This window comes from Lactuca serriola, chromosome 3 (genome assembly GCF_051521515.1).
Source record: "Lactuca serriola cultivar US96UC23 chromosome 3, Lser_US96UC23_V15, whole genome shotgun sequence".
In the NCBI taxonomy this organism is placed as follows: domain Eukaryota; kingdom Viridiplantae; phylum Streptophyta; class Magnoliopsida; order Asterales; family Asteraceae; genus Lactuca; species Lactuca serriola.
Window position 1 is genome coordinate 164,230,386 of NC_136410.1, and position 9,724 is coordinate 164,240,109.

Genomic DNA, 9,724 nt, shown 5'->3' on the forward strand with positions numbered 1-9,724 from the left:
AGTTCTTGTGAGCGGCATATGCTAGAAAAATTCGAACAAACTCTAACCTTGCCACAGGAGCAAAAGTTTCTTCATAATCAATCCCTTCTTCTTGACAATAGCCTTTTACAACCAACTGAGCCTTGTTACGGATGACATTCCCTTCTTTGTCCAGCTTATTCCTAAACACCCATTTCAAGCTGACAACAGAGGCATCTTTCGGTGTAGGAATCAATCTCCAAACTATGTTTCGTTCAAATTCACTGAGCTCATCCTGCATTGCTTGAACCCAATCAGAATGATCAAGTGCAGCATTTACGGTTTTCGGCTCTATTTTGGAGATAAAAGAGTTAAACATACAAAATTCCATTTTAGAGAATAATGTTGTTTGTTTCGCCTTCAGTTCAGATCTAGTAAGAACACTTTCAGAGGATTCACCAATAATTTGCTCTTTGGGATGGTCTTTTGTCCATTTTGCTAGCGGAGGATAGCTTGGATCATATTCTGGATTTAGTTCTGCTTCGACTTCAACTTCAACATCTGACTGATCCCCTTCACCTTCGTCAGTAGAACTATCACTTGTTTTCTCCTTCTCCCCCTCGACTGGCGAAGTGAAGCCTTTGTCTTCCGTAGAATCGGCAGTGGGTATCTCCCCCTCGATTGGACTATCACCTGTTGATTTCGGTTCAGTTGTTTGAGTACCAGTTGAACTATTAGATATTGGGGCGGAATTGTGATTCTCCCCCTCAACAGGAACTCCAGATGGTTTGAAAGTCATAGAGTTTTCCCCCTGGAATGTTGAATCGGTGTTTGAAGTACTAGGTGATGGTTTAGGAGTAGGTGTTTCGGTTTCCATTGATTTGGCAGCTTCGTCTATTACTTTCTTCAGATTATCTACCTTGTTGTTTGTTGTTGTTGCCTCCGAATGTATTGCCTTTTCTGGTTCATCAAATAACCGAATGTATTCATCAAACAGATTGGATATTGGAACCGAGACCTATCCAGATTCTGGAAATATGTCTCCTGAAGCATCTTCTGTTCTTTGAACCTTCTTCATGTAATTGTCATCAAAGGTGACATAATAAGTCTATTCTATTCTTTTGGAACGCTTGTTCAACACCCGGTATGCTTTTGATGACAGAGAGTAACCCAGAAAGATCCCCTCATCATTTTTAACATCAAACTTATTTCGGTTTTCTTTAGAATTAAAGATAAAGCACCTGGAACCGAAAATGTGGAAAAACTTGACGTTTGTTTCCGATTGTTTAAGATCTCATAAGGAGTTATCGAGAATCTCTTGTTGAGTAAGGACAGATTCTGAGTATAACAGGCAGCAGCAATGGCATCAGCCCAAAAGTATAGAGGTAGAGAGGCATAACTGAGCATGGTTCTAGCTACTTCACACAACGATCGGTTTCATCTTTCAACAATCCCGTTTTGCTGTGGTGTATAAGGGGCCGAAAAATTGTGTGTTATCCCCTTATCAGCCAGAAAGTCTTCGAAATCCTTGTTTTTGAATTCCAGCCCATTGTCACTTCTGATGTTTCTCACTGTCTTCTTTAATTGAACTTCCACTTGCTTGATGAACATCTTCAGCTTGGGAGTTGCATCTGATTTCTGTTTAAGAAAGAAAACCCACGTGAAGCGTGAAAAATCATCTATAATAACTAGAATGTACTTACTTCCACCGATACTCTCTATAGCAGAAGGTCCACACAAATCGATATGTAACAGTTCAAGTGCTTCCACTATCTTGGTATTAATGCGTGTAGGGTGGCTTTTTCTGCTCTGCTTACCCATTTCACATACTGCACATAAATGCTCCTTATCGAACTTGAGAAGAGGAAGATCTCGAACGTGATCACCAATCACTAATTTGTTGATATCTTTGAAGTTCAGGTGAGATAGACGTCGATGCCAAAGCCAACTTTCATCAGTGTTTGCCTTTGATAGCAAACAGATAGCTGGTGTCCCTCGAATAGGATTAAGATTCAGAGGATACATTTCTCCTTTTCGTGCAGATTGCAGCAGAACTTTCTTGGTTTGTTTTTCTATTATCTCAGATCCTGCATCATCAAATGATACCTTCAAGCCTGTGCCCACAACTAATTGCAAGACACTGATGAGGTTGCGCTGCAATCCCTCTACATAAGCCACCTTTCTGATAGAGAAGTCTCCATTAGTTATCATCCCATATCCTTTGATTGTTCCATAGGATTTTTTTCCAAACTTCAGAGAACCACCATCCTTTAGAGACTGAAACTCCCTTAATTCCTCATTTCTTCCTGTCATGTGATGCGAGCAGCCACTGTCTATATACCATTCGTCATCAAACTGCTCGTCACTGATTACCTGCAAATTCAAGCAGATTTAGGAACCCAAAGTTTCTTGGGTCCTGGTGAGTTTTTCACAGAGAAAGGAATAACAATAGAAGCATCAACTAAATAAGTTCGTTTAACAAGAGTTGTTTGATCTTTTCTTTTGATGGTAAACACCTTGATTTTTGTTTTATCTTCTTTAAATCTTAATGTATCTTCATTAGATGGTTTAGTGTTTTTCGTTTGATTCTTAGGTTTAGGGGAGGATCTATTATGTTCATTCTTAGATCTCGATACCAGTTTTCCTTTTCCTTTGATGTCCTTAGAGGAATTTGTTTCATCTTGGAACCTGGAGGATCCATGTCTAGAATTGGGACTGAAACTGGTTTTAGGACCGAATCTGGATCGAGAGCCGAATCTGGGTTTAGGACCGAACTTGGGTTGAATACCGAAACTGGGTTGATGACCGAAATTGGGTTTAGAACCGAGACTTGACTATCGGTTTTGGGATTTGGAATAATAGGAATTAGGACTGAAATCTTCCTTTGACTTTTCCTTTCCTTTATCCATGGATTCTTTCCTAGGAGGCTCATAGTTAGGATTTTGAGAATTCCAATGCCTTTTCCGTTCATTCAGATTCGGGGCATATCTTTGATTTCTGAGTCTTTTCTATTCAGCTAGCTCCTTCTGAGATTTGTGAACATTGAAGCTGGCCTTTGGTTTCTCCTTCTGAGTTGCAGTTGTCTTATCTTCCATTCTGGTTTCGGTGCTTTCCTTAGTTTGAACTTCCGGTGCTTCCTGTCTCTTGAGTGGACCTTTCAGTTCTTTCCTTTCGATTGGAACATCAGGTTGCATTAATGGTTTTTCAAGAACATCTTTAGTTCCGCTTGTGGTGGGAATATCGAAACTGGAAGGTTTATTGATGGGTTCTGGTATGTATCGTCCTTTGACTCTCCATGTGGTTTTCTCAGACAGACCCACAGTTTCATCTGCATTGTCAATGGGAGCAGACCAAAAATAGTCTTCACATCCTTCAGCGTTATCCTCGTCAACTAGTATCCTTAATTCGGCTGTTTGTCTTTGAGTGACTCCAGTCACAGCATAAACTTGGTTTGGTACAGTCTGTACCTTCCGATAGACCAAGGCCTTTTCTTTGAGTTTCGGTTTCTGTTCCTTTGACAGACGAACAAACTCAACTGAATTTTCTGAAATAAGAGGTTTTTCGCTCTTGGTTTCATTTTTCACAAACTTAGAACAATCAACAACGTCCTCTACTGAGATTACACTCATTTCACTCTCCGTTTCAAATTCAGAAGAATTATCTATGTTTATTTTATTATCCTTGACAATTTTGGCATTTGATTCATCGAATGTTTGTATAGTTTCGGTTTTAATTTTCTGCCTATCATTTTCATCTAAGATATCTTTTAACATACTTTTATGTTCCTTAGAATCAATGAAAGTTTCTATCTTATCTAAACCTAGCCTATATGACATGGATGTTTCTTCAGAGGATACTTCTGATTCACACTCTGCTATAACATCATCTTCCTTAAATTCAAGAAAGGGCAAAATCATTTTGTGTATTTTCTTTCCAATTTCACAATTAAGATGTAATTGAGCAATATTAGTATAAAGATGCTTAGCAATTAAACAGAAAACATTTCTTTGTTTTAACAATTTTAAATTGTCTCTTTGCAAATAAATACTTTCATCCTTAGCCCTAACTAACTATGCTTCCTTCTGCTCAATCCAGATCCTTCTCTCCTCACTTTTTGAAGACACCCTGCCGAGTTGGTCAGTTAGATTAGTGTTTGCTAAGCGGGTTTGCATGAGGCTACTACTTAGGTTGGAAAATTTAAAGTTTAGTTCATTTAATTCTTCTAGATATTCAGTTTTGGGAACTTTAAGAGATTCAAGGATAGAATGTACCTTTTTGATCAATCGATCGCAGTCGTTGATCTTCTCACTCACCGGCTTGGCTGCAAAACACTTGTTTTCAGTCATGTTCGGTTCTGTGTCTGCACTTTCGGTTGATGGACCAGTAGTGACGATAAAGCATTTTCCACCACAACCTTCATTCTTTGCCACAAACGCCTTTCCATGAGTGGGTCTTCTAACCTCTTCGTCTTTAGAATCTGTTGACCAGACTTCTACACCACCAAACTCATCTTCCCCTGCATTTTCTTGTACAATTAGTGCATTCATCGAGCTGTTGGAAGCCTTTTTCTTCTTGACTTCTTCAAGTTTACGCATGTAATACGCTTCATCATCTTCACCCTCTCTCTTCTCAGCCATCTTTCTTAACATGCAATCTTTGGCAAAGTGGTTCTTGCCATGACAATAGTTGTAGTCGTATCCAGAGTCTCCTGCAAGCTTGTTTTCCTTTTTCTCTTCCACCTTTTGAGAAGAGACTTCCGGTTCCTCTTTTGCTTTCTCAGAACTATAACCTCCCTGCCAATTTCGGTTCTTATTGGTGGGAAATTTTCTTCTTGCGAATTTCTTTGGATTTGTTATCATTAAAGCATACTCCTCACTTGTAAGATCACATTCTGGCATGTCTGACTCTTCTTCTTCCTCAACAGCACTTTTTCCTTTAGAGACAAGAGCCAGCGATCCCATGCCAGAGACCACTTTCGCCTCCTTAGTTACAACACTTTCATGTGACTTTAGTATCCCAACTAGTTTCGCTAGTGAGTAGGATTTGAACTGTTCATGCGCCTTCACAGTGGAAACCACAGCCATCCATTATGGTCTGAGCCCGTTCAAGAATGTAACTTTCTGTTCGATCAGCTTCCTCTCAATTCCATGCTTGATCATCTTACTTAAAAGATGATTGAACCGATCAAAGGTCTGAATGAGCTTCTTTTCAGGTTTCTGTTCAAAAACTCCAAATTCTGACAGCAATACAGTTTGAATGGAGTGTTCCAGATCTTCATCAGTTGAGTAGAGTTCCTTCAACCTATCCCAGATCTCCTTAGCAGTTGTGCATGAACCTACAAGCCGAAAGGTGTCAGATTGTAAGGCGAATCTTATCATTTTCATGGCTTTAACATTACACAGGATCTTGTCCTTCTCATCTTGTGGCATCTTCTGAACATCAGTCACCAACTTGTTGTAATCCTTCTGTGTCTTGACGATCGTGTTTGTTTCTAAATGCACAAATGGTCCAAGAATGATAGCTTCCTAGATGAGATAGCCATTATCTTTAGATCCAACCACGTGATCTTCAAAGTGATGAGCCCATACTTCATAGTCTTGAGTGTAGAGTATGGGAACTCTAGTTGTAGATCCGATGCTGATTGAGATGTTAATTGGGTTTGTATGTGTATCGGCGTGAGACATGGTGAGCTGCTAGAATCTTACCTGTAAACTTGAGATTAGGGTTTTATCAAAAACTGAGTAGTCGTCGTTAAGAAGACGACGGCTTCGATAAAAGCGGAAACCCTAAATATTTCTGAATACAGAAGTAAAGTGTATTGATCACACAATCTCCTGCTCTGATACCAATTGTTAGAACAACGTTCTATCAGGATCGTATGATTCTAAGAAAAATATAAATAAGAACGTAATGAAGAACACAAGTATTACACTGAATATGTCGAATGATTAATGCAAAGATACCCCAGAAGAGCTCAATAAAGAACTTCAATCTGTAGAGGTATATTAGGGTTACAAGAATCAACGTAATCGACTATTCTATGTTATATGCATACATGCATGCATATATTTATACTAAAACCCTAACAGCTTATCTAGATAAAAGGAAACTATTCTAGATAAATATGGATGGACAAGCCCAATCTGATTACAAAACAAAAGGCCCAAGACGCAACACTAAAATACTTAACACTTCCCTTGGTAGAGTTTTCCTACAATAACAGCTACCATGCGAGTATCGACCGTCCTCCCTTCAAGATGTTATACGCAAGGAAGTGCATGACCCCGATATTCTAGGGTGAGGTTCGACAGAGGGTCATGGGGAGTACTGAGGTGGTACTCAAGATGACAGAGAGGATACAACAGGTCAGGAGCAAGCTTCAAACTGCTCAGAGTTGGCAGAAGAGCTACACTAACACATGCTGATCGGACTTGGAATTCCAGGTCGGGGATATGGTTCTCCTGAAGGTGTCACCTTGGAAAAGAGTTATTTGGTTTAGGAGGCAGGGAAGTTGGGCCCCAGGTACATTGGTCTTTCAGGGTTGCAGCCCAAGTAGGCAAGGTGGCGTATAGGCTAGATCTACTAGTCGAGCTTAGTCAGATCCACAATACCTTTCATGTCTCCAAGCAGTGGAAGTTCCTGGTGGATGACTCCGCGGTGGTACCTCTATAGGATATTCAGGTTGACGACAACCTAAACTACATCGAGCGGCCGGTAGCCATCCTCGATAGGAAGACGAAGGATCTGAGGAACAAGAAGGTCGAGTTGGTGAATGTGCAATGGCAGTACATCAAGGGTTTAGAATGGACTTGGGAGCCAGAGGACGAGATAATGGAGCACTATCTCGAGCTATTCTACATGCAGCAGAGTTCGAGGACGAAGTCTAAAATAAGCGAGGGAGATTTGTAATGCCCGGTTCCTGGTATGTATTTTAATAAAGAATTATTCATTTTTGCAAAAGGACTCGACGAGTCGGAGGCCCCAGACTCGTCAAGTAGGAACGAATGAATGGACGTGGGACTTGAAGTCCACTTGACAAGTAGAGAGGCATCGACTCGACGAGCAGGGCTGCCAAAGTGAAACCCTAATTTTCCAGGTTTGCGCCCTATTTAAGGACCTTAACACCCCCGTTGTGGCCTCCTTCATCGCCTCTCATAATCTAGAAACCCCTAATTCGTGATATTTGTCTGGTATGCGAGTATTTGATATGCTTTATGTGCTAGTATGCTATGTTATTATATGGTAGTGGTAGGGGTGAAATAGTCCCCGATTACCGGTTGAGAGAGACCGAAGGGGAAGCCAGCACTAAGATATGCTAGGCTGTATATGTTTTATATGTTTTATGTCGTAGTAGTAGGGGGTGAAATAGTTCGTGGTTACCAGTTGAAAGAGATCGAAAGGGAGGCAAAAACCTAGATATGCTAGGCATTATGAGATTATATGGTATGTGGTATGATGGGGGAACTCACTAAGCATTGTGCTTACGATTTTCATTTTTGGTTTCATGTACTTCTTCCTCGAAGGGAAAGGAGCTGGCACGGTACCAGCACATCACACACACGATTTTCCGCACCAGAGATCTAAATGATTTATACTCTAATATGATTTTGTAATGAAATGTTCTGACTATGGATACATTGGTTGATATATAGTATTACTATGTGGTTTTCAGACATATGCTTTTATATTTGTTTAATTTAAAAAAATGAAATTTTTGGTTCGTATTTTTGGGATGTTACAGTAAGACCTTTTTATTAAAATACTCTAAAGTATTTATAGCCTTTAGAAGCATGGGATCCAAAGCATAGAGGTTGAAAAGCAACCCCCATATTATAATATTTTGGCCATACCTCTTGAAAAGAGGAGGATTCTTTATTTTTTATAAACTCCAAGGTTATAAAATATAAACTTTGTCTTTAGGTAAAAGACAAAACAATCCAACTAGTACAAATTATTGTGCATGACTTATTAATTCATATCATATGAAATAATAACTAGTTATACTATCTTATAATTATTTGTTTCATAAAACAATAATTATTCTCTAATTAAAATATAAGAATCGATATAATTTATTAATAATCATATTAATAATAAATATACAAAATGTGCAAACTTGATAAAGGTGTGACCTTAAAGGATCATAATATTATTAGCAGTATCACTCCACAATGATTCTTGGGCATATAGATACAACAAATCCGACCTTCAACCACTCGGCGAAAAAACCCGTCCGAAAAAAGGTTAGCTATATCTGCTAACCATCTCCTACTAGCAATGGGGTCCTTCTCCCCAAATAATTCGGGAGCTCCACAAGCACGGAACTCATGTAATGAAAGAGTGTGAGCTCCAACAGTATCCATAATATCAGTACGGAACACGCCCCGATGATCTTCCAAAATCCCCTCCTTGACCGTACCGAAAATCATCGGAGTCGGTCCAAAATACTGCAGGTAATCTCCAATGATATGAACTCCTGTATGCACTCATCGATCGGCTCAGTACCTGCACCTGAGCCAAAACCAGAACATGAACCCCATTCCTGTGTGCTCATCACCATTCTAAAAAATAACAAGCATGCAAATGATCAGAACATAACAATGAATCCTCATCCCATAGGGTTCCTAGATTCTCCAAGACTCTCCTTAATTCGAGTATGGATCTTGTGCTTTCAGTTGTACGAACCAATACTACCTTCCACACATATCCATACTTTCCTCAAGAACCATCCTAAATCCGCTAAGTAGCCTTCTTAAAATGATACTCCAAGTACTTTCTAAAACAACACAACTAAACCCACTAAAGCACTTCCCAGGCTTCCCTAGGTTTCCAAACTCACCCTGCCATCAGCTGCTAAAGAAATCCCCATAATGCCAGCTACCCACCTCATTAATACCATCACATACAACAAATCCTATATAATCCTTCAAGTAAAAGACTCGTCCCTGCAACGGTTGGACTCAAACAAGAGTTGGTCAATAGGGTCAACTCCACCACTCTAATATTATTCAACCCTTGCCACATGTGACTTAACATATTCACTTAATAGTTAAATCACATCACTTAAGAGTTCCACAAATCACAAAGCAAGAAACATTCGTGCAGTAACACTCCAATCCATATAATAACCAAAGAACATTCAAGCTTACATACTACATCTCATGTTAGGCACTTCCACTTTCACTGTCGCTTGCCTTATGTATGTAAATTATACACAATACATGATCAAATAGACTGACAAATAAAAGACTCTACCCTAAGACCACAACCATACAAGGAAAAAGAAATAAGGCCTACTCATTCATTCTAGGGCTATATGATGCTAATCGTATATAATTTTTTAAAGCATACACTTAGCAATTACTAATACCAATACGTATTCCCAATCTAGCATCCAATGCTTCCTAGGCTACAAGGCATCACATATCAGGCCAATCTATAATGCAATTCCTAAAAGTATCCCTAGACTTATCCTAGAATGCAAACATTCATATCATATAACATATCAACATGTATGGGTATTCTGGGAATCACTTACTTGAGCTCGGCTGATTGCACACATCACACCCCCTTTGTCTTTATAAAACCCTTTTTGATATTTATTCCCTTTATAAAAATCTTTTTAGAAACTCATTTTCTTTCAAAATATTATCAATTCCTTAGTTTGAGTTCAGATATACCTGAGAGTGTGCCTGAATCCCTCCAACCAAGGCTCTGATACCAACTTGTAACGTCCCACAACTTTGCGAAGTAAAATTTTTATTTT